Source organism: Leptonychotes weddellii, chromosome 7 (genome assembly GCF_054177405.1).
Source record: "Leptonychotes weddellii isolate Sample4059 chromosome 7, ASM5417740v2, whole genome shotgun sequence".
Classification (NCBI taxonomy): domain Eukaryota; kingdom Metazoa; phylum Chordata; class Mammalia; order Carnivora; family Phocidae; genus Leptonychotes; species Leptonychotes weddellii.
In genome coordinates, this window is record NC_138375.1 from 122,833,327 (window position 1) to 122,859,520 (window position 26,194).

Genomic DNA, 26,194 nt, shown 5'->3' on the forward strand with positions numbered 1-26,194 from the left:
CAAAAAGTTGTAACTTTCTTCCTTCTTAATAGACAGTTTTGCCCAAAGATTTTGAAGGCTGAATACCTGCAGAAGCATTCACAAAATGTGTTTGTTGCTGGTTGTTTGCCCATCTGAGCTTGGCAGGAGTCCATGTTGGCAAAAGGTGGTATGTCCTGGTCCTTCTTCCTTACACATGTGGCTGGGACTTACCTCAGAAGCTTTTGGACTTGTGGTGGCTACTCTCCCAAGATGGCTCCCTCCCTGATGAAGCATAACCTCCTAGAATTGAGCCCTTGGGTAGTCCCCCATCCTTTGAATCTGGGCTAGCTAATAGAATGAGGTGGGAGTGCCACTGCCTGACTTTGGAAGTACATTAAGAAGGCTTGTAGGTTATGCCCGGGTCTCTTGGAATGGTTGCTTCAGGGGGAGCGAGCAGCCACGTAAGAAGTCAGACTACCTTGGGACCACCCACACCTTGTGAGGAAGTCCAACCTAGCCATGTGGAGAAGCTGTGGGAAGGGAGAGGTATCTGAGCGCCCTCTAGTTATTCCAGCCACCTGAGGCACCAGGCATGTGAGAGATGAGGTGGCCAGCGCCATTATAGACTTTAGATGACTCCAGCCCCATCTGCCACCTGACTGCATCTGCATGAGGGGACCCAAGTGGGAAATTGCTTGGTGGAGTCCAGTCAACTCAAGAAATTATGACATAATAATGAACTGTTGCTTAAAGCCACTGAGTTTGGGGATGGTTTGTTGTGTAGTAGTAGATGAATGAAACAAGGCTTATAAACTGATGAGTGGCTGGTTCCATGGGGGCTGAAGTGGTCGGTGAAGGTGCGGGGGACTTGAATCTGTTCAGCTGGTTATGGCTGTCAAGAATGAAATGATGACCTGAGGATTGGACTCTTTCTTTCATCTGATGGACACTCTGACCAGGATGAAGATCCTCTCTCCTGTCCTGGGACCACCCCACTCATCTTCTCTGTGAATCTGGGCTCTTTGTTTCCACAACTGTTCATTACTTAGTATTACAAATAGATTTCCTCTGGGGGCTGTTTCTGACTCTAGTTCATCCTTACTCTGTTTACTTAACACCCAGTACTGTTAACAGAGGTGAAGTTAAATTATACATGTATTTTTTTGAACAATATAAAGAAATTCATTGTTTCTATTTTTTACATATAATAATATGCACTCATCCCAATATTTCACACTTTTTTAGGTGGTCAAAATAGGGGGAGTGGATTCTCATAGACAGGATATTACCTATTGAAGAACTTTATAGAAAAATACTGTTCACATTAAAAGAAATTCAAAAATCACCCAACAAAGTTGACATCAACCTCTCTACACCCTACCATCACTATGAAGACATATTATATGGCATGTTCTGAGGATTCAGTGAGATAGAAAACACAAATTCTGACCTTAATAAATGGAGACAGTGATGATGATGGTAGCAACTGGTATTTACTGGGGATTTATTATGTGCCCAGCACTAAGATATGCCCTCTTTATGTATTTGTACATTTAATCCTAATTTATCAGGTAGGTCATTTAAAAAAATATATTTTATTTACTTATTTGAGAGAGAAAGAGAGAACACACAGAGGGAGACGGAGAGATTGAAATACACACGGAAGTTTGAGAAACCCTAATCTAGAACGTAAATGCAAAAGGACTTCCAAGGAAGGAGTTTTATCCCTGTCACCTTCAGTGGGTGCCTACCGATTGTCTCCTGGAGATGTGGGGGATATGATGACACCAGGTGGTTTGTTTTGTGACTTAAGAACTTGTGGAGCAGATATGCAAAGGGAGGATGGGAAAAATTGTCCTAGAAGCTTTGAATTTGCATTTTTAAAAACCTGAAAAATGTGGTTAGGTCAGAAAGACATGCTGATGGACAAAGTGGACAGACTCTCAGAGGCCGGACCATGGTTTATTCCAGCCCTGAAGTCCCTTTGATGCCAACCCTCACTCACCCAACACGTTTAATGTGTCAGCGTGGCCCAGAAAGATGGATGGTCATCCATCTTTCTGTATTGTGGCTGTCATTTGGCTGTATTTGGTGAGCTGAGAATAGCTGCCAAAGTTCACTCTATAGTTGGAAATGTGCTCCATTGCTTCAAAAAAAATTCATTTCAATCCCTGAAGAAATTTGACTGGGTCATACATTTAAAAGAGACACACAAATATTACAGGTGACATTACTGATCAAGGAATGAGATCAGTAAATCTTGGGAACTTAGGAACAGGTAATAATATAAGGAAGAGAAGTGGAGTGTGTGGAAAAAGCTATATAATTAACTGGCTGTCCTGATTTTGTATATGGTTTGAAATATGCCAAAGAACTGAAAGACATTGCTGAGACAGTTATTAGTAGAAGAGGGGAGAAAACATAAAAGACTAAAGCAAGGGAGTGAGGGAGACATTTATTTTCACTTGTGTATAAAAAACAAACCAGTGATGTATACTACAAAAAAAATTAGTCTAGCTAATGCGAGAGGAAGAAGAATAAGGTACATGTATAAAGGACAATGGGAAAAAGAATCCTGGTCATCCTTTGCAAAGCCAATGGAGGGATCTTGTTTTTTTGTTTTTTGTTTTTTTTAAGTAGTGGTATGGGAACCTGGATATCACAGGGTTTATGTTTCCTGATGGAGTAGGAAGTATAGTAATAAGCGTTAGTTCTGTGAGTGAAACTAGGATCAGAGAAGTAAGAAGGACCGACATAGCAAGAGAATGTTCCCATATATGTGGGTGACAGTGGTGAAGGTCATGTTTGCTTCACATGAAGCGTGTTCTCTGGAAAGATAGAGGGGCTTCCAACTCAGACAGACCTGGGTCAGAAATCTGACTTTTGTCCTCTACTGACTTCCTGCCTTTGTGAGTCTTTGCTTTTACACTTACAAAGACAATAATCTTTTTTTAATTTAAATTCAATTAGCCAACAGAGAGTACATCATTAGTTCCAGATGTAGAGTTCAGTAATTCATCAGTTGCATATAACTCCCAGTGCTCATCATATCACGTGCCCTCCTTAATGCCCATCACCCAATTACCCCATTCCCCCATCCACCTCCCCTCCATCAACCCTCAGTTTGTTTTCTGGAGCTAAGAGTCTCTTATGGTTTTTCTCCCTTCTGATTTCTTCCCATTCAGTTTTCCCTCCCTTGCCCTATGATCCTCTGCACTATTTCTTATATTCTACATAGGAGTGAAACCATATGATAATTGTCCTTCTCCAATTGACTTATTTTGCTCAGCAGAATACCCTCCAGTTCCATCCACATTGATGTAAATGGTAAGATCTCATCCTTTTTTGATGGCTGAGCAATATTCCATTGTATACAGTGTATGTATATACCACATCTTCTTTATCCATTCATCTGTCAATGGACCTTTGGGATCAAAGACATTAATTGTAACCTCACAAGGCTATTCAGGAAATTCTTTTACAGAGTGGATATGAAAGATCTCATTCTTGTATCATCTTCAACTCATCACCATGCCCTGTTTGTTTACCTTTTCAAGATCTCTTGAATTTCATTCGTTTTTTCCAGTCTTTTCTTTTCTAGTTCTAGATACCGAGTACCAGGCCCTTGTTCTTGAACTGCTGCTAGAGCCTCTTAAATGTTCTGTACCTACACTTGGTCCTTCCCGGACTGCTCATCCTATCCATGTTGCAGGCAGGGATAGTTTTCAAAATGCATACTTGGTTGTGTTACACATTACCCCTACTCCCAGTCCTTAAATAGCTTCACAGTGATCCTAGGATGGTGGTGAAATGTGGCCACCATGTAAATACTGTCTTTAACTGCTCTTTGCCTTCTTCCACTTCTTTGAAACTCATTTTTTGTCTTGGTTCATATCGTTCCCATCACTAGGAGTTCTGCTATACACTAGGTGCTCATTCACTGATCCCAAATGAATGACAATGCGTATTTAGTAGAATCTGCCTCCTTGTTCCCTACTAGGAAGGAAGAACTTATTTTTTCCTTTTTTTAAAAGATTTATTGATTTTAGAGAGAGAGAGAGGGGCGAGGGGAGAGAGCATGCAAGCATGAGTGGGAGGGGCAAAGGGAGAGAAAGAGAATCTCAAGCAGACTCAGCGCAGAGTGTGGAGCCTGATGTGGGGCTCGATCTCACAACCCTGAGATCATGACCTGAGCCAAAATCAAGAGTTGGATGCTTAACCAGCTGCATCACCCAGGCTCCCCAGGAAGAGGGTATTTCAAAACTCTGTAGGGGTTTGATGGTAAGTGCTTGGCGGCTGGTCCTTGATCACGGACTCGGACAGGGGTGGTGACTGTGTAGGTGTTTTGTCTTTGAAAACCTACCAACCCTTGTTTTCAGCTGGCATTCTCAGTCTTGAGAACCCAAGAAAATGGAGTCAGTTGAAGAACTGGGAAATGTATGTGATGCCTTGTGTTAGAGGGAAGCCTATTTACTGAGTAAATAGGATCATTCCATTTTGTACTTCATTTTTCACGCCATCAAAACATTCTCCCCGCTTCTGTTTTTTTTTCTTCTTTCTTTTAGTCTGTAAGGCAGAAGATAAAAACAACAACACAAACTATTATTAAATGAAATATTACATTTTCAAATACACAGAGACATTGAGACAAAGGAACATCTTAATTGCGTTACCCGTTCTTATATTTTATTCTATGCTTTATGTCTTATTATTCCCACTTGGAAATAGCCTTCTGTCAGTTTAATATTGGCTTGCTCACATTTTAAAATTATCCTATGTAATCTAATCTCTGGAAGTTTAGCTTTTGCAGTTGTTAATAATAGTATGATATGATTAATTTCTAAAGACCCTCATTAGGAATACTGTTCATTTCACATCCTCATTAACCTGTCAGATAAGAGCACTGGATTCTCCACTGCTAGAATCAAGGCAGGCTCCAATAAGCTTTAATTATGTGGAATGAGGTGTTGCATGTTATCTCTCAGAGTGTTTGTATGTTCAGGGATTGATAGTGCTTGGCTCGAATTTCATCTTAAATATATATTTTCTGCAGTCTTTCGGGCTGTGGCCTATTGATGGACTAAATGAAAGTAAGACCATCATATAAAAAAATGTGATTTTTTCCTCCATGTTCTGCCTCACCCATTCTGTTGGGGTGAAATCTTGACACAGGCCATGGCAGTCATGATTATGTCATAAATGTGTAGTTGTGGATGTCAGAAATCCGGCACTTTCAGTCTCTTGGTTGGTCAGATTTTAAGGCTGCATCTGGAAAAGGGTGAGAGCTTGGTGAAGCCCTAGACTGTGCACAATGGTGGAAACAGTGCAAAATGATCTTGATCGCTTGTACCCTTGAGCTCTAACATGGTACTGAGTGTGCATATTTACGACGATCAGCATTTGGGCCAGTTGTGTCTGGGGGAGTCTTTTGAGAATGGTAAGAATGCAATTATCTTTCCCCAGACATTTCTTGGAGTCAAGAGAATTTCTAGAAGATGCATGGTCATGTAGTGCCCAGTAGGAGACTGTACCTAGACAGAGTTTGATAATTTGGGGGACAATAATCTTCGGCATGATAAATGGAGATATCTGTCATTGTCACACTTGGATAAGCTAAACCAGTGTTGGTTTGGAACCTTTATTTTCATTTGGTCAGTTGTGGTCAGTTGCAGGTCAGGGATCCAGGCAAACCAGAGGAGTTGACCTTCTATCTTTGGTGCTTTACAGAATGCATCAGGCAAAAGATTGGATGACTATGTAGAATATAAAGAGAGACACCCCCTGAGAAATAGTGCATTCTCACTAACTTATGTTTTTAAATAATTCTTTTTAGATGAATTATATAGTATTAAAAAGTAGGTTTATTATACTAAATTTAGAAAATATGAATCAGCAGAAAGAAAAAAGGAACAGCATTTCCAGAAACCTCTTTTCCATAAAGAATCATTTTAAATTTTGGTATCCTTGTAGTCAGATCTCCCTTTCTCTTCCTTTACGTTATTATGAGTGTGTGTGTGTGTGTGTGTGTTAGAGAGCTACTTGCATGTACATAGACACATGCAGAGCAAGATCACAAAATTACATAAACCCAGATTCACAATGGAGTTATCCAAAGAGAATTTGTAAATGTCAGCATCAAAGAAGACTACTTTTATCTGACTCAACTAAAATTGAGGTTCTGTTCTCGCAGGCCGTGTCTAAGGTCTCAAGAAGGAGATGAGATCAGTTAGAGAAAATTGAAGATAGATTTTCTCTGAATAATCTAGGGTTAGGTAATTTTGACTCAGTGCAATTCTGGCTGGCAGAGTTCCATGCCTTTCTCACTTTTCTCCTGGAAGCTATCTGGAGGGGGCACATGACCTTATGGCGTTTGGAAGAGGGGTGTCTGAATTCTTGCCCACAAACCCTGATCATTGTGTTGGTGGTCTCTGAGGTGTTGTAGTTCCTAGGTGGCATTTTCAGGCCATGCCTGGCCACCCCCTCTGGGCCCATTTGCACACTGCGGAAGGAGGTGTATTCATCCCGACTACAGCTCTTATGTCCCACCGCACCCCACCCCTTGCTTCCCCAGGCCTCTCACCCCTCCTCGTGTTTCATCATCACTAATGCCGGCCCCCTTGTGCTTCATGCATGGAGCCTGGGGAGCTAGGAGCTCTGCTCCCCCCATACTGGAAATCTTGCTGAACTGGCTTGGATCTCTGTGCCCCTGGAGGGCTGGTGGAGGAAGCTCAGCCCTATGAAAAGAGTACAGCAACCCAGCCTGGGATTGAGAATTGCTCTAAGTAATGCCCAGAGTGAAGAACAGTTGCACACAGTTACACTGTCTTTTCCTGGAGAGGCTTCATTCTGCTTTGTAAATTCCACATTACCTGTCTTCCCCTCTCATCTGGGTCAAGATTTGTTCTTCTAGAATGTTGCCAGGGCAACACAGCCTGTGGCTTTTCCAGGTATTTCAGGAGTGACTGAAGAGCTCTCTCCATCTGCTGGTGAAGCTGCTTGGGGATAAGAGCGAGGCTTTATGTCAATTTGTTTCTTATTAAGATCACATTAATAAGCATTACTCATGTAAATCTCACAGGCAAACTAATTCTCGGGCTGGTGTTTCTGTGTTTCCAAACACAGAATTCTCTATCTCGGTGCCCCTATGTTACCACAGCTCACTCTCAAAAGACAGGTAGGTTAATTCACTTCACTTGCTTCATGTCATCTGAAAGCATAGTCTGGTTTGGTTTAAGTGGCTGTTGAAGACAGTCTGGAGAAGTGCGGATCCCTCTGGAATTCAGTGGGGAGAGCATCCCGTGTACCTGGTTGTATATAGACTGGTATTGGGTCATGAAAGGGCGTATCATTGGACGGGCCCCCAGGAGCCCCTGAAGTTGACATTGGGAAGTTGCCTCTGCATTGTGATGGAAGACTGGGTGACGGGCTGGGGATGGGGGAAGGTGGAGGCCGCCCTGTGCTCTGTCCGCAGCCTGGAAGGGAATAAAGCCCAGGAGTCGGATTCTAACCTGACTCCAACTGACCACGGAGTAGTCTGGAATACAGGTTTGTGTCAAGGGCTGGGATATATGGTCAAAAGGCTCTCCTAGTCTCTCTTCGTGGGATGCAGATTTGTTCTGGTTCTCCCGATGTTGGCATTTGAAGTCTAAATGAAGAAATCAACCTTCTCTGTTTTGCATTTTTGTGAGTAAAATTAATTCTGTACCATCGCCTCAAGGAAACAGATTTCTATTAATATGCTTACAAAATATAACCTATAGCCGTGAGCCAGGCTGAACTTGAAAGGAGACATGCCAGACAGCAGAGGGGAGCTTATGACTTTCTGACTTTGACTTTAATCGGGTCGTCTTGATTACACAGCACAAGCAATGAGAAGCTTGATTAAATGACTTTCATTGACGTCTTTAAATAGCTGAATATGTAATTTGCACTTTTACCAAGTCAGTTACCCATGGGTTACCATAGTAATAAAGCATATGCTGAAATGACATTTGACATTAATTTTATTATTTTAATTTATAATTGGTGAAACACAATGGCACTTCCCTACCAATGTACTTCATTTTAAGGTAACGGAAGAAGAATAAATGTACTCACATCCTCAGAGTAGTTATGAATTATGGTGTATTAAGGAGAAAAGGTTAAGACCCATTCATCCATCATCCAAATTTAGCCTTAAATTGATGTGAGCCATAGGGTTAAATGGATTCTCTTGATATAGGTATCCATCTGACCTTCTAACCTGTGGATGGGTTACGGTATTTGGTCCTGAGACAAGTTACATTCAAATCCATGCTGTGAAAATGGGTTATCGTGAGAAGATAGTATGGAGCTTAGCATTTCAACACAAGATATCTTTATACTTTGTTGGCAATTTATGGCTATGACAAATAGGCCTTGTTTGAACTGCAGTGGTTTAGTTAATATTCTAGTAACAATTACTCAAGTATAACAGGAAACTTTGAGGATCTTTCTTTCCAATAGTAGATTAGTGACAAACAAGTAAAATCATGAGATGACTTGAAAACATTTTTTAAAAAAACTATTGCTACTAAAAATTTAGTTGACCAAAGGCTGGCATGAAAATGGACCTTGAACTTTATCCCCATTTTGGAAATGATTCCACCTGGATTCACCATCTCCCCAGGACTGGGGCTGCAGGAGCTTTGCTTGTTTCTTGGGAAGAGGGTCCTGGATCCTGACCCCTGTCCTTGGCTCTACTCTTGACTCTAAGGATGTCCATATTGCTTCTCTTTCAGCTTCCATTCACATTTGATAAGAACTTAATATTTTATTTTTAAAATTCTTTCTCTTGGAGAGATTATCATCATGGGAGTGTATTGTAGAGTACCTCTTTTGCTTTCGGTGTAAGAGAAACTAATGTCGTATCAGAAGTAATTGAATATTCCTACTGTGTTCTGTGGTGGTGCATATTTTCTTTCTTTTAAATTTGGGGATGAATGTGCACAGGGAATATTTAAGTGTAGCTACTACATTGTTTTGTCAGGCAGCCCCATGCAGAAATATTCTTAAAAATAGGCCCTGTATTTTAATGGTAAATGTAATCCACGTAAGCTGTGAATAATGGTAGAAAACGTAGATGCCAACTCTCTTTCCTTAAATGGAGCATCCATCGCAGAAGCCAACCAAAAGAAAATTGAAGTCGGCCCACCCCAAGAACCTTTGTTATTTATTGGGAATTTAATTCAAATTTTGCCACCAAGTTATTAACATGGATTATTTTTCCATCCAACTACTCACGATAAATAATCAAGACAAAAGAAATAATTGGCAGTCATAGGGAGAGAACGATATTAAAAGGTGGAAAATAAATGTAGCCATCAGGTAATGGAAATAAAACCAATAAGCACTGAAAACAGTAAAGAAAACATTAATTCAGGCAGCGCCCTTTCAGTTTGCCTTAGGAATCATGAGTAGCAATTTGAAACCCTGTTTTTCTCTTGGGAAGAAGTGCTGCCTAGAATATGATATAAACTCTACTGATCAAATAAAGAGGAGAGCCTCAGGCTAAAACAGAAAGAAAGAAGTTACAACAAAGAAAAACAGCTAGTTGTATGAAATGACACATTTATATACCAGCAAAGTAAAATTAGAAATCTCCCCCCACATAAATGTTATATCAGCTGCGGAAGAAAAATAGCTACATCACAGAGACCAGACTTGAAAAAGAGGATAACGTAAAAAAGCTTACTTCTCATAATTCCCAGAGCATGACATGCCTCATATATATATATATATATATATATATATATATATACACATATACATGTGTGTGTATATATATACACACACACACATATGTATGTTTTGATCATGACATAATGATATTAGTTTAATTTTAAGTGATGTATATAGTTACTTGAAGTAAGTTGAATGTTTCAGGGAAAAAGGAATGATAAATATTACAATGCACAAATCGATAGGTACAGATGATTAACTTAAAACAGGCATTTGACATTCTCTTTCTTTTTTGGAAACTTAAAGGTCTTGATTCAGGCAAAATGGCACCCATTTACTTTTGAGAGCATCACTGAGCTTAGAAAAGTAGAACCAATAACAAAATGAACTCTTGCAAGGGCATGCTCTGGATGTGATGAATTTGTTATCGCAGAGGTTCCCATTACAACTTCGAAGTCATCTGTTAGGAAGACCTCTGTGCCTCAATTTATGCAGCAGATGGGTTTTGAAAGGCAACAGATAAGTAAAATTTTTGTAAATTAAATCAGTGTGCTTCTCATTTGTGGTACATCATTTTGTGAAACCAAGAGTCCATTTGTAATGTCAATGATTTGGCCTCAAATACCCAATGGATTCGATTTTCTAAATCAGATTTTATTTGAGTTAAGCATGAAAATATTGTTGAAAGCAATTTAAATGTCTGTAAAAATACTAGAATGACCAAGAGAAAAGGTAATTAGAGGAAATCCTGAGTGGTTCACATCATAGTCAATAAAATCTAAACAACATCTATGGGTGTTTGACCTTTGCAATAACTGGTAACCACTTCACATTTCTCTCTCCTTGCTAGGTTTTATTTATTTATCTATTTTTTACATGTTTTTATGATTTTCTTTTTTATTTTTAATGATTTTATTTATTTATTTGAGAGCGAGAGAACACAAGCAGGGGGAGCGGTAGCGGGAGAGCGAGAAGCAGGCTCTCCACTGAGCAGGGAAGCGGGGCTTGATCCCAGAACCCTGGGATCATGACCTGAGCCCAAGGCAGATGCTTAACCACCTAAGCCACCCAGGCACCCCTGATTTTCTTTTTTAAAGTAATCTCTACACCCAGTACGGGCTCAAACTCACAACCCGGATCCCGAGATCAGGAGTCACACGCTCTACTGACTAAGCCAGCCAGGTGACCCACTTTTCTCTCTTGTTTAAGCCAAACTTTTAGAGTCCCAGCTCATAGTTTGATGTCTCTGTAGCATTTTTTGCAGTTACCACTCATTCCTCTTGAAATAGTTCAAGGACACCACCCTTGTCTAGAATCTGCAGGCCTCGCTGACTGATCCTTTTTCAATCCCTTTTCTGGTTGCATCTCAAGATTGGAGTGTCGAGGCTTAGTCCTGGGACCACTTATTCTCCCCATGGCTTCATGTGCTAATGATCTCATTGACTCACTGAACTTTGTAAATTGAAATACCGTGTGTGTATATGAATTACACTGGCTCCCCCCTGAACTGTAGACTCATACATCCAACTACATACTCAAACTTCTCCATTTGGAGATCTAACGAGCATCTTAAGCTTAATACATGCCAAACTGAATGCCCGATTTCCCCCATGCCTGTTGCTTGCTATCTGTCCATTTCAGTGACTAAGAACTCCATCCTTTCCTTTGCTCAGGCTCCAAAACCTGACTCATCTTTAAATCTTCTCTTCTTCTCACATCACATCTAATCCACCAGTCAAGCCCAACCTTGCCCAACAGCCTCGCCTAAACTACTAACTTTGCTATATTAGTCTCATTGGCCTCCTCACCTATCTCTGTTTCCTCTCGTACCCACCTTCAATTTATTCCCCTTTAGGCAAGCAGAGTGATTCTTTTAAAAGCAAGATCAGGTTGCTCCTGTACTCCAAATCCTCCAGTTATTTCCTATGTCACTCAAAGGAGAAGACAAAATCATCACATCAGCCTTTAAGGCCGCACATGAACTGACCACATTACCTCTCTGACTTTATCCTTCATTACTCTCATTCTTCTTCCATGGCTGTTCCTCATTTGCAGTCATCCAAGCATGCCAGGCTCACTAGCACCTCAGGGCCTTTGCACTGTTTGCCTTGACCATGCCTCTTCCAGATACCCACATGGCTATTTCCCATCTTTACTCAAAATGTCTTCTCCAATCACCCAATTTAAATTGCACTTCCCACTACTGCACTCCCTTTTCTTTCCTTTCTTTTCTTTCCTCTCCTTTCCATGGAGAAGACCATGGCATGTGTCACAATTGGACATGCAATATATTTGACTTTAATTATGCATAATGCCCGTCTTCTCCCAATCTAAGGTTCATTCCAGGAAAGAAGAAATCCTTGGCTTTTTTGTTCATTGCTGTAGCCTCAGCAGCCAAAGAAGTGCTTGATGTTTGGAACATGGCATTTGTTGAATGAATGACTAAGTGTACAAATGGTCCTGAGACAGCCTTGAATATTTCAGAGATTTAACATATATTCTATTGTGAGGTCTGAAATTCGTGACTAGTTGAATTAATAATCTAAAATTGGGACCAAGATTTATATAGTGAACATATCACTGTAGGTGGAAAGGAAGCTATTCAAGGAAAATAAATACAAAGTCAGGATCTGGACAAGACAGATTGCTCACCCATCAGCCATTTGACCTTCTTCCTTGGTGAAAGATCTCTGATTTTATGATGCTATAATGAATCCCATCCAGCTCTTGAATGGATTATGATTAATTTAAGGCAGTCATGCAAATCTCATTCTTCTTTGCCCAGTGACTGAACTAGGGCAGTTCTAGTCAGTGATGTAAGAAGGCTTCTGGGAAAAATTTTCTACACTCATAAAATAGTGGGTGGTACAGGAAAAAGCTTTTTATTTGCCCTCCTTCCAGCTTTGGATATTGCTTATTGGGGATTTGATTCTTGGAGCTGGAACAGCCAACTTGAACCTATGAAGAAAGCATTGCCAACTTCTGAGGATGCCCTAGCAGAAACACGAGAGTGGTTGACATCCTCTTGGGACAGTGTGGACACTTGCCAACCTCAGAACCACCTGTCTGCAGACTTCCTGATAAGGGAGATGATCAGTGTTTTTAGTGCCTTAAACACTCTTCCCTTGGCATTCTATTAATTGCAGCTAAAATTGTCCTGATACAGAGGACTCAAGAAAGGGAGACATGGCGATGATTCAAAGAAACCTCAGTTGTAACACTTTATGAACACATAGCTGTTCAAGAGAAGGAAGCATGGGGTCATTTAAGGTCTCAAAGTCTGAAAAGTGATTATCTTGCCCTCCAAGTTTTTCACTGGCTTTAGATCTCTCTGTAAAATATAAAAGACCACGCAGCAGGATATAAAGTAGTGCTGCTTTGTCCTCCACATTCTAGATCACCCCGCAACCCCACCTCTTCCCATACACATAATGTCAAGGACTGTCTCCTTTGGGATTGGTGGTGTCTGGCCAGGGGTGAGCCTCATAGCCCTTCTGCACTCAGGACTGCATGGCACATAATGAGCTTTTTCTCACCTGCGTGGAGAAGATCCACATTCCAGAGAGCTCTAATAGTGGCTACCTTGTCCTTGGTAGAATGTCTATTTCTCATTCTTCTCTGTCTTCAGCTTAGCTCCCAGTTCTCTGGTTTCGGTAAAATGACTCTCTTCTAACCTTTTCTTTACAGTGTTGAGCCATTGTTCATGCTCAATTAAGGATGATGGTGAATAATGCAGCTAACAGTAATTAGTAGCCTGAAAGAAAATCGCAGCTGAAAAAAACAGTGGGGAACTCCCCAGGAGAATTTTATTCCTGTTTTGACTAGCTCTGTGAAACATGTAGCAGAAGCATCATCCACCTTGGGTAGAGCAAGGCTGGACAGATAGCAAGAATGGATGACAGTGGGGGGGTTCTCCAAGAGTTAGCTAATGAGCTAAAAGGCGCCAGAGCGTTTTGATTCTATTTTATTTCAAAGGTTTAATTTTCACCATCACCAAATGGTGATTCTTACATCCCCCTGTGAGCGCAGCCCTGACCTAAGTACTACCACCTGGAAGCGTATTATGCCAATGTGTGTGTTGAACTTCCCTTGGTCACACTCACAGGAACACAGCACCTGGTAAAATGTTCTTAGTGAAAAAGGATCCTGCCTCTCTGCCTTTCACTTTTGCTGGTTCCTGTGACAGGAATGCCCTTCCTGTTTCTGTCAGTTCTGCTCTTCACTTCCTTACTGCTCAGGACCATGCCCTCCTGGCAGCCTTCATAGAGTCTTCCTGTCCCACGAGAATGGTTTCTTCCTCTCAGTTCCTGAAGTACCTTTCTCCCTCCCATACCCAAGCCAACAACTTTGTTGTTGTTGTTGTTGTTTTAAGTGTTGTATGACTTAATGCAGTAAGACTCACATATCTCAGGTGTATAGTTTGATGAATTTTCCATTTAACCATCGTCCCTTGGATCAGCATCTGGAATATTTCCAGCAGGCTTCCTTGCACCCCCACTCAAGTCTGTGGGGTTTCTCTCAGGGTAAACACTCTTCTAACCTTTGACGCCACAGACTAGTTTCACCTGGTTTTGATCTAGTTGGAAATGAATGCCTCTTACCTGAAGGTGATTTTGTACCCCCAGAGGGCATTTGGCAATATGTGGAAACATTTTTGGTTCTCGTAATGGGCAAGGGGTGGGAGATGGGAGGATGTGGTGGAGCTGCTGCTGACATCTGGGAGGTGGAGACAGGGCATGCTATTAAACATCCCACGATGCACAGGGCAACGCCCCACATCACAGAAGTACCGGGCTCGGGACGCCTGGGTGGCCCAATCGGTTAAGTGTCTGCCTTCGGCTTGGGTTATGATCCTGGGGTCCTGAGATCGAGTCCCACGTGGGGCTCCCTGCTCAGTGGGGAGCCTGCTTCTCCCTCTGCCATTCTCCCTGCTCGTGTGCATGCACTCTCTCTCACTCTGACAAATAAATAAACCTTAAAACCAAAAAAAGTATCTGTCTCAAAAAGCCAATAGTGCTGAGGTTGAAAAGTATGATATATATAAAATCATAAAGTATGTCCTCTTTGGGTCTGACTTCTTTTACTCAACATTATGTCTATGAGACTTATCCATGTTGCTGTGTGTACCAATAGTTTTCCTTTTTTGTTGTAGCGTAGTATTCTATGGCATGGATATATTTATTTACTCATTCTACTGTTGATGGATATCCCAAAGTCATTTTTAAATAAAATACTTAGAATATTTATTTCGGGGCACCTGGGTGGCTCAGTCGTTAAGCGACGCTCTTCGGCTCAGGTCATGATCCCGGGGTCCTGGGATCGAGCCCCACATCGGGCTCCCTGCTCCGCGGGAAGCCTGCTTCTCCTTCTCCCACTCCCCCTGCTTGTGTTCCCTCTCCTGCTGTCTCTCTCTGTGAAATAAATAAAATCTTTAAAAAAAAAAAAAAGAATATTTATTTCATTGGTAGACCTTCATATACAACTCAGTTGAAGAAAATCAGTTTGAAAAAGTCAGGTTTGGGTGCTTGAGTACTTAAATTCAACCCTTGGCTTCTTGTCATCCTTGTAACGGGACTTTGGCAGCAAGTCCCTTAACCTCTCTATGCCTCAAGTCCCTAGTCAGTAAATGGAGATAGTGAAGGAAGAGTACCATGTAAAGAGTTGTTAAAGGAATTAAATAAGTCAGTACATTTAGGAGGCTTGTAGTAGTGTCGAACCCATCATAAGGGCTAAAAAATGTTGCACTGAGTGTCCAACCTAGTTCACCGAGCCTAGTTATTGATCAGAAATTGTTTTGTGGAATAGTTACTAGTGAGAAGGGGGTAAAAGAAAGAATTGCTTGGACATTTGTTAAGGCTTCAAGAGACTGGTGTTCAGCAAAGGGTCTCCAATAAAATGTGCCCAGTCTCAGTTGGGGCTATCTCTGATAATTAAAAGGTCTGTAGACAGATCATTGTTGTATGCATCTTAAAATAACAAGATAGAGGGACTTTAAAAAATTCTTCAAGAGAAATAGAATTCGGTGTCAGTATTTTACATCTAGTTCAAATGTAGAGCTTTACTTATGGTTTTCAAGAACTCCTTCCCCAGGTTGTACAGAGATAATGGTAAACAAATGTTCTAATCCTTGGTCATGAGAAGTTGCAGCACATGGGGGAAAAAAATGACGAAAATGATTTTAGATGCTAATTTAAAAGGTTTAGAAATAATTTATTCTAAAAGAAATGTAAATAATTTGTGTGGTTGAGATGTGGTCATTGGGTATTGACTAGCTATCTCTATTTGGAGATTATTTTTTAAAATTTCTGAAGCCCATAGAAGTTTTTAGTCTTTCTTTATATGTTATTCATATTCAAGCATGAGTTAGATGTTTGGCCACAAAACACACCTTTTTGGCTGAGTGTATTGGTAGTAATTCTGTTAATGAAGGTTGTGCAGATATTATACCCTGTTCTAAGAAGCACTTCAGGGACGCCTGGGTGGCTCAGTTGTTAAGCATCTGCCATCAGCTCAGGTCATGATCCCAGGGTCCTGGGATCGAGTCCCACATCGGCCTCCTTGCTCAGCAGGGAGTCTGCTTCTCCTTCTGATGCTCTCTCTGCTTGTGCTCTCTCTCTCTGACAAATAAATAATAAAATCTTTAAAAAAATTAAGAAGCAGTTCAACACACAGTGCAGATTGTTTGTATGTAAGATATTTTGTTGCCCTGTCATTATAATCCTTGTTGGGTAAATGTGGATCGTGGCCATCAGCCCTCCTTATTTAATGATGGGTAGGATCGGGATCAGAATAGTGGTCACCTGAAAAGATGCATTTAGTGAGTATCATCTGCTACCTACAAACTCCGGCGGGAACCCCTGGCTTTTGTCTTTGGAGATTTTTTCCCTAGAAATGACCTTCGTTTTCATGGAAATCTGGGGATATGGTTTTGTTAACCTGATAGGATATAAAGGCAGGTAATGGACATTGTTCATCAGGAATGGGTTCATGGATGGTGATTCCACTCTGTACAAAGCTAGGATGTTGATAACAAGAGTTTTCTGTAGGTGTCTATCATATTACCAGGCCGGTGACAGTCCTTAAATGCTTAAGACATTTGGAAACTGGTCTGTGGTTGCCAAGGAAACCAGTCTCCTCCACTTGATTTGTGGTTCACAGAGGTCCCTGAGCAGTGGGTACGACTTGTGACCGATGTGTGTCCCCAGCTGTGAAGCTGCTGATGGGGCTTGTTGGGGCTCACACAGCCCTTTGACAATGAGTAAGTGTTACTGCAAGGAAAAGACTCCTCCGAAAAATGTCGATTCTATTAAAGTCAGGGGGTATTGTGAGTAAAGCCCAATTTCTCACTGGGTCTGTGAAAAATAAAATCAGGATCAGAGAGTCTGTTCCCTACAATCTCCACCATTTACAGATTTGTTTCAGGAAATTCCCTCCACTGTCTCTGGATCAGTGACAGGTAAATTCGACAAAACTTGCGGAAGTCCCTTACTGTGGTTTTTGTGATGGGTTAGAGCAGAAAGTTACTGCCTTCTGCCATAAAGCATTGAAATGCATTTTTCCCCCTCAAGACATGACGAGACTGTTAAGGAGAGAACTGACACTAGGTTCACAACACAAGCAAAGCCCGGGCCTCATTCCAGCTGCAGACTGATTAGGAGAACTGCCAGACAAATGTGACCGAGTTTTATTTCACAGAAGAAAGAACAGAGCAACAGTGAAGACACAGAAGGAAAATGAGGTCACTGTGCTTTCCCTTAAAAAAAAGAAGAAAAAAAAAAAGGGCCGTACACAACATAGTTAAAAGACTATAGTGTCAAATCTTCACTGTAATTTACCCTGGAAGATTGAAGAAAGAATAGTCATTCATTTCCCCCCGCCTTTATCTCTATTGAGTGCTGCTACTGTCGGAGCTGAACTTCCTTTGATTTGGTTGATGTGGGTAAACACTAGTGACTGTCAGTTTCTCCTAAGGAATAGCTGCAGCCTTCAAGGCTGGAGGCCAGCAAGGCTTGTACATATCCATCCTGCTGACTCGCTACCAGGTGGTACATTGCAGTGACAGTGTGTTTCTGAGCAGGGTTCACCAATCATACAGACATTTATTAGCTAGTAGGCTCAGTGTATAGTCCTCAAGAGTTCATTCTCTCTCTCTCTCTCTCTCTGTGCCTTTAGACCCCCAGATCAACACCTTGCATGAAGGAGGCACACGTCACGGTGAAGTGGACGGGAACCTTCTTCCGGGGGCGTTTGCAGGCTCTTGTCCAGCAAGGCTATGTCTCCTCCATGGAGAAGTGTGGGAAGAGGCAGAGTTGGCCTCTTGTCCAGCCACCATGAGGGTGGTTGATTCATCCCGTGTTTATTTAAGAGCCGTGGGTCCTCAGGTCCCTCCCAGCCAATCCCATGTCTTAAACATCACCATTTCCACCAAATCCCAACGCATTTCTAACATTCCTTATGATTATCAGGCAGCCCTCAGGGATTGATGCTCTTGGGGGTGAACTTATTCCTACATACAGCTTGCCATGCTATTTACACAAAAATATTCCAAAATAGATCAGCACAAGTGTAAATCAGTCTTACTATATGCCAGGCATTGTTCTGGGGAGTCATGAGCAAATAAATTTGCTGTTTTCATGAAATATACATTCCTGGGGCACCTGGGTGGCTCAGTTGGTTAAGCATCTGCCTTCGGCTCAGGTCATAATCTCGGCGTCCTGGGATCGAGCCCCGCATCGGGCTCCCTGCTCAGTGGGGAGCCTGCTTCTCCCTCTCCCTCTGCCGCTCCCCCCCACTCGTGGTCCCCCCTCAAATAAATAAAATCTTAAAAAAAAGAAACCTACATTCCTGTGTTAATTAATTGACATAGAATTTAAGGTTAAATGGTGAGAAATGGTGTGAAGAAAAAATAAAGTTGGGTAAGGCAACACAAGGGGATGGGTAAGTGCGCTTTTTTAGGTAGGGGTCGGTAGAGGTCAACTTTGACGGACGCATCTGAACAGAGAGTACCATATAGCTAGCTGGGGCTGGAGTTGGGCTCTGGAAGAAGATATAAAGAATGCAAAGGCTGTGAGGTCATGTAGCTTGGGGTGCTTTAGGAATGAAAGAGGCCACTGTGGCTGGAGCACAGAAAGCAAATGGATGTCAGCAAAAGAGGTGGCCAGGGGCTGCATCAGAGAGACCTGGGAGGCCAAGTTCAAGACTTGAATCTTAATCTAAATGTAACTGGAGGCCATTGGAGGGTTTGGGCATCTCTGGCGAACTTCCCTACTAATAGTCGTTGCTCACATGTGCAGAGCCAAACTCTCATTTATTCACAAAAATATCCTTCCTTGCAGATATGGTACAACGGCATCATTTCACGTTTGGAAAACCACTGTGAGCGATCCTCGCCACAGTTGGTGAGCTCTTGCTATGTCCTCACAATTTGCTGGTTGGTTTACGTACATTTTTGCTCACTTCACAACCAGTTTCTAGAGCAGATCTTGCTCTTGCTGTTGGATGCGTGGGGAAGCCGAGGCTGAGAGGGGTTCAGGGACTTGGCCAAGACTACAGCACACGTTCACATATGTCTCACCCTGGAGCCTTTCCTTCTTCATGACCAGGCTTGCATTTCCATCGTTCACTTTTTTTTCCCAAGATTTTATTTATTTATTTGACAGAGAGAGAGAGCACACGCAGGGGAAGCAGCAGACAGAGGGAGAGGGAGAAGCAGGCTCCCCGCTGAGCAGGGAGCCTGACTCGGGGCTCGATCCCAGGACCCCGAAATCATGATCTGAGTTGAAGGCAAATGCTTAACTGACTGAGCCACCCAGGCGCCCCAGTGATAGTCCATCCTTTATACAATTTCCCTTCCTGGAAGTTCTTGAGTGGAGGGACCTTGACCGTGCAATGAGATTCATCTCTGACCCGGTTTTTACTGCCATGGTGCTGACCACAGCAGATGCAACTGTGCTATCATGTTGGGATAGATGGGCCGTCTTCAAAACCCAAGAAATGAGGCTCATGTATCTTATAACTTCTAGAACTTCTGAGAGTGGCATTGTTCTTACCCACAGTGACTTTCTCGGCTGAATACTGACAGAACCCATACTGTAGGTCTCAAAAAATGTTCAAAAATTTACTTTGGATATGAAATCATCATCCTCTGCCAGTGAAAGGTAAGATTGCAGAAGCACTTTGGAAATGCTTTTGGCAGTGTTTTATTTTTTATTTTTTTAAAAAGATTTTATTTATTTATAGGAGAGAGAGACAGAGATAGCGAGAGAGAGAGCATAAGCAAGGAGGAGAAGGAGAAGTAGGGAGTCCAATGCAGGGCTTGATCCTGGGATCCTAAGATCATGACCTGAGCCAAAGGCAGACGCTTAACCAACTGAGTCACCCAGGCGCCCCTGGCAGTGTTTTAAACATGAAACATGTACATAGCATATCAACCGTCATTTCCATTCATTGGTATTTAATCAAGAGAAATGGAAAAGTACGTTCCCCACACATGAATGTTCACAGCGACTTTATGCACGATAGCTCCAAGTTAGAAACGACTGGTAAATGGATAAAAGAAATTGTGGTACACCCATACAGTGGAAACTACTCAGGGATAACAAGGAAGGAGCTACCGATGCACGCAGCAACATGGATGAAACCCAAGTGCATTATCCTGAGTGAAAGAAGCCAAGCTCCAAAGAGTGAATACTGAATGATGACATTTATGTGTAATTCTAGAAAATGCGAACTCTTGTGGAGTGACAGGAAGCAGGGCGCTTGTTGTCTAGGTGTGGGAATGGGGGAGACATTGACTGCACTGGGTTTGAGGGTACGTTTTGGGGGTAAGAGAAATGTCTTGAGTCTTGATTATGGTGGTGATAGAGATGTGTGTGTGTGTCTGTGTGTGTGGGTTTGAGAAGTGTCATCCAACTGTATACTTAAAATGGATGAAGTGTATTACAGCTAAATGACACCTCAGTAAGCTGGGTATTTAAAAGTCATATTAAATTCCTTCCGTGAGTTGCCCTGAATGACGAATTCCCTAGCTCCCATTTCCTGGTGTGAAATGTCCCTGCAGGGAGTCTGATCAGAGTGTCACAAGTTTGTCCAATAATCCACTGGCTTCTCTTTTTGTGTCTGGAAGTTCCCAAATGGTTATGACCAAACTGATGTTTCGTGGCCCTCTCCCTGTATTTTTTTAGCAGAGGAGGTATGGAAATCTATTGGCAAAAGGTCTGTGTTCTGCTGCTGGCTTGGCCTTGAAGAATGAATTCCATTTTAAGCATGGGTCCTCGCATGTGTTTTTTCTGACCCTTTAGTATCCCCTCCAGATTTAAACAGATGGGGTGGCAGGTGTGAATGGACAGAGAAAGGAAAGCGGTTTTTTACATGGCATGAACCATCCTACCTGCCTTTCCATGCCACCAGTGACCCCGCTAGCAAGAGCTGGAGATGGGAGGATGAGAACTCACTTCCCTAGGGCCTCCTGCAGTGTGAACATCTCACTACCCTAAGCAAGATTTTAGTACTTTTAAAGATACGTGCTTTGCATACGATACATCCCCTCAACACAAGTCAACTGCACACGTAATGCATCACTGGAGAAAGAGTATGTTTCAGTGGGAGGAAATTTAAGGGGATTTATTCCTTCTTTTTAGTAGAAGGGGTTACAAATGCCTCAAAAAAGAGGGATTTGGGTTCAGTTCCAAGAAAGTACGAGTGCAAAGTTCAGCCTGCGATGATCCCACTCCGGGCATCCATGCTCTTGACTAGTCCCCGCCCACAAGGTAGTTGGGGCTGCGCCACATGACCAACAAAATTGGTGGAAGTGACAGGGTGCGACTTAGGAGACCAGGTCATAAAAGACATTGTCACGTCTGCTTGCTTTCTTTAGGATCAGGTGCTCAGAGGAGAGCCGGCACTCAAACACCCCATAGCGGTGTGTATGCTGCAAGGGAGCTGAGGCTCCCTGCCACCAGCCAGTGCCAACTTGCCAGCTGTCAGAGGACTGTCTTGGAGGCAGTTCCTCCAGCATCAGTAGGAGCTTGGGATGCCCCTAGTCCTGGCTGATCTTCCCTGCAATCTCAAGAAACATCTCAAGCTGGAGCTGCCCAGCTTAATCACTCCGGAATTCATTATGCACAGGAACTGAGAGGTAATACCTGATTATTGTTTTGAACCAGTACTTTCTGAGACCTTCTTTTATGCAGCAATGGGGTAATGAATTCAATTAGAGTCTTGAAGGCCTTCGGGGACCCTTTGGCAACTGACATCTTTTTTTAATAAAGCATCCAGTTTGAGAACCGTTGTGGTTATAGGGATTCCAAGAAGCTTCAGGTACGCTCCATGTATTGTCTCATTTAATTCACATATAGCTCTTTGAGGCAGATACTCTTTATGACCCCATTTCACAGATCAAGAAATTGGAGTCCAGAAAATGTTAAGCTCACTGAGGTGGGATTGACTGACTTCAAGATCCACCATCTTAACCTCTAATGTTAGACCACTTCCTGTCTAACTCCATTAGCTTCCTTGTTATTTCATCTTCTATTTTGTGTGAGATTTTAATTTGTTTTCACTTTTCTCAAAATGAGATGCAAAGTGAATCACAGGCACAGAGCAGTTTTGCTTCTCCCCTTTGAAACTCCCAGCACAATAAACTAGGTTCCTGTGAAATTGGAGATCTTAGTAGGTGTATCTGTGATGCATATAACCATTTGCCTCGTGAAACAGCCAGGTGAGGAGGAAACATACCACTTTTCTTCCTGTTTTCTTTTCTTTCTTTTTTTTTTTAAAGCTTAGTTACCTAAAAGAGCTTTGCTTATACTTAGTAAAAAAGTCCGTTTTCTAGATATTATCACTTTAATATATTCATCGAAATTTTATCAGTCAAAAAGCCTTAGTCTGATCCTGTAATGTGGAATTCATCACATACTCAGGATGAAGCCTTTCCATGTCTTAAGCCAATATAACAATTGATTTAGTCTATATTTACTAAATCCTTACTTAATCTTTGCCTTATTTTATTCATAGTTACCTATCTCTTTTGAGCACTACATAGCTGCATTGTATGAATGTACCTCAAGTATATAATTTTTAAAAATTCCTCATAAGTGTGCCTGTGTGACACAGTTAGCTGGGCATCTGACTCTTGATTTTGGCTCAGGTCATGATCTCAGGGTTGTGAGATCGAGCCCCACGTCGGGTTCCACGCTCAGGGCGGAGTCTGTTTGAGATTCTCTCTCTCCCTCTGCCCCTGCCCCTCCTGCTTGTGCTTTCTTTCTTCCTCTCTCAAATAAATAAATAAATTTTTAAACAAAAATCCTCATACATACTCCTGGGAAGCAAATACCAACGTTATACTCACTCGACAGATAAGAAAAATGAGTCAATGAAATGATGTAAGTGGCGGACTTGGGGTTCGCACCTGTCCCTGGCCCTTCACCAACAGCAGGAGTGGGAAGGGCAGAGCCTGGGCAGCTGGTGGAGGCAGGTCAGACATGCAGCCAGAGGTCCCCTCCAAACAGCCCCCCACAGCCCCACAAGGCAAGAGGGAAGACTGGGCCAGTCTCTGCAGACCCTAGCCTTTCACATCTGAGGAAACGGTCTTTCTCCCTGTCTGAACCTTCAGGGAGCGCATGGTGTCCTCCCAACCAGCGGCTTCCTCTTGACCCCATGCAGGCTCTGGAGCTTCCTCTTGACCCCATGCAGGCTCTGGAGCTTCCTCTTGACCCCATGCGGGCTCTGGCTGCATCTCCGAGGCCTCTCTCGGGCCCAGCATGTGGCTGGGGGCTGGTTGTTTCCACTGCTGTTCCTGCTTTGCTCTGAACTGACAAAAGTAATGAACGTACAAGAACCAAATGGACAAACAGAGTAGAAACCCACTGTGAACAGCTTTGGGATGCAGATGTGATTGTAGAGCTGATGGATTTCTAGGTGAGAGTGTAAAATCGTACATATTCGGCTATGACCAAATCAGACAAACAAAACCAGTTCTTTTATTGCCAAGAGTTTCAGAGCACACTTGTACTTTATTTCAAAAAGTGAAAGAGCATTGCGATATGTAGATTTCTCCGGTCACCGAATGTAGCTCAGGCTTTTATTCACCTTTCTGTTCTTCATGTGGGGGCCACTAATTCTCAGTTAGATGAGGAACATAGAGCCATGGGTCTACTTAACAGCAGAGTCAGGACTGAAATGCTGGTTTCCAGGGGCCAAGGCTAGTGGTTTTGCAACACACTCATGCCTTTCTTTTAAAGTATTTTAGATCTAGCACATAGTAATAATAATAATAATACCTCTTTTTTTGTTTTGTTTTAGTCAGAAACTAGGTACAATTTTTTTTTTATTAAGGATTTTATTTTTGAGTCATCTCTACACACAACATAGGGCTTGAACTCAGAACCCTGAGATCAAGAGTTGCATGCTCGACTGACTGAGCTAGCCAGGAGCCCCACTAACTGCACATTTAGAAGAAAACTACACATAAGTCTCAATCTTTTGCAATTTTTGCTAGGACAGTCCTTGATTTTTTTCCTGTAAAGTCATCCTCTGTGAATCTATAACTATTAGATGCTGGGATAGTAAACATACAGATATTTACGGGGGTGAAGAATAGTTTAGTTTTTCCAGAAACAGAATAGAGTGTCGCTTTTCCTAATTCATCTTTCATTAGCGCATTTGAATTTATTATTTTTGACACCTCATGGTTGCACCAAGTTGGAGAGTCATCTGAGAGGTGGTTTATACTAGATTTTTTTGTGTGAGAAAGATCCATGCAATGAAATGCGCAGTTAAAAACATCTTCATGGAAGTCCAGCTATGGTATGTATACTTCAGGAGAGAGGTACATGAACTTAGAGAACTCTCTTATACAAGAGCAAAATAAAGGACTTTGGTAAAGTTTATGAGATGAATTCTACCCTGACTGGTTCTAGAGAAACACTGAGCTGAAGAAAGCCATGTGAATACCAGTGACCTAACTGGGCCCACTAGAGTCAGGACAAATACATAAACATTAAATAGTGACTCTTATTAATGGTTTATGCTTTTACCATGTGTTATTTTTTCCAACTTAAACAACTACTTGAATTCAGCTTTTCTCCTTCACTGTTCATGCATGTGTGGAATTAGTAAATCCAGTTTAATCCAGGAAAACATCCTTCTGACGCTCATTCACAACAGACACAAAGAGCTTTCTCACATGTACAAATAAGCCTATAAAAACATAGCTTCGTAAGTTGTGATTATGACATTCTTTGGAAAAATTGCAATGACATGCGCAATAGAATATGAAATACACTTTGTACAAAGAACAAGTTCAAGGGTGGATCCGAAGTTGTTTCCCCTGGAAACTGGTGTGTTTGGAAATCAGACCAATTGACTGTTTAATTAATTAATTAATTAAGCTGTTTGTTTATCTTAAAAAAAAAGATTTTATTTATTTATTTAGAGAGAGTGTGAGCATGAACCAGGGGACGGACAGAGGGAGAGGCAAAGAGAGAATCTCAAGCAGACTCCCCATTGAGCACGGAGCTTAGTCTCAGGACCCTGAGATCATGACCTGAGCTGAAACCAAGAGTCAGACAGTTAACGGAATGAGCCACCCAGGCGCCCCTAAGCTGTTTGTTTATAAACTACCTGCTGCAAGCATGCTATGCTCCATGCAACCTACCTGCTGTGGTGTCAAGAGTATTTTGGATTTGGCAGCTTTCTCAGTCTTCCTCCCCAACTCTGTGCAACCCTCCTAAGGTACTTAGAGAGGTAATAAGGGAAGTATCGCCTGAATATTCCATAGCTCTGGGCATTTGTCGGACATCTGGTTAGCCTCCCTCTGTGACCTGTGTATCTTTGGTGTTGGGCTCATGGATACTATAGAAGGCATTTCCATGCGGGAAGAGAGGATGGACCGTAAGGGCATGTCAGGATCCTGATGTCCTCCATACAGCATTCCTGTGTGATGTCAAAGATGAATGGGTTAATGATCTGCAACTAGTAACCAGCTATTTTAATTCCTATTGGCAAGAAAGGCAATAATCAAATGACTCCTATGGGAATGAATTATAATGATGTTAGCAATAAGCCTTCAAGTGAATTATGCTAATTAATTTCTGTAGGTCATCATTATCCATCACCTCCATCATAAAAGGCAGGGAAGCCTCAATCCAGAGAAACAAAGTTGAATTTCAAAAGCTTTTTTGAGTGGGCATCCAGGGATTGGAATTTGTAGCTTTGCATTCCAGATGGGCTGTTGAGTTAGAGAATCAGGACAATGCCCAAGGGGTTAACCCCCTTTCTTCCCTGTAGAGGTCATGCACAGGGGAGATGAGGAGTACTTGGAGGACCCAGTGGGGATGCATTTACTGCTGTCTAGGCAGTACTTGTTCTGCAAACAAACAAACTTCAGTCCCGAAGACTCTCTAGTGTGTATCTTTGAAGGCATGAAATTCACACACACACAACGGTGATTCAATAGCCTACTGCCCAGTAGGACCACTCTTTAAAAATTAAAATAAGATTGAGCGTTCTCTAAGAGGCAGCAGCTCTGCCCTAG

The 26,194-nt window shown here is 42.1% G+C and overlaps 1 long non-coding RNA gene across 2 annotated transcripts in view; it reads left to right on the forward strand.

The window, feature by feature from the left end:
- LOC145722757 (uncharacterized) overlaps positions 1-26,194 on the forward strand; it is a 126,134-nt gene that overhangs the window by 87,206 nt on the left and 12,734 nt on the right. The window contains exon 3 of one of the 2 annotated variants that reach the window (XR_014147270.1): positions 21,536-21,796. This is a non-coding gene — a long non-coding RNA (uncharacterized LOC145722757). Of the gene's footprint in view, positions 1-17,832; positions 18,496-21,535; positions 21,797-26,194 lie in introns of those variants that run through there. The other variant, XR_014147269.1, reaches the window with a different exon arrangement.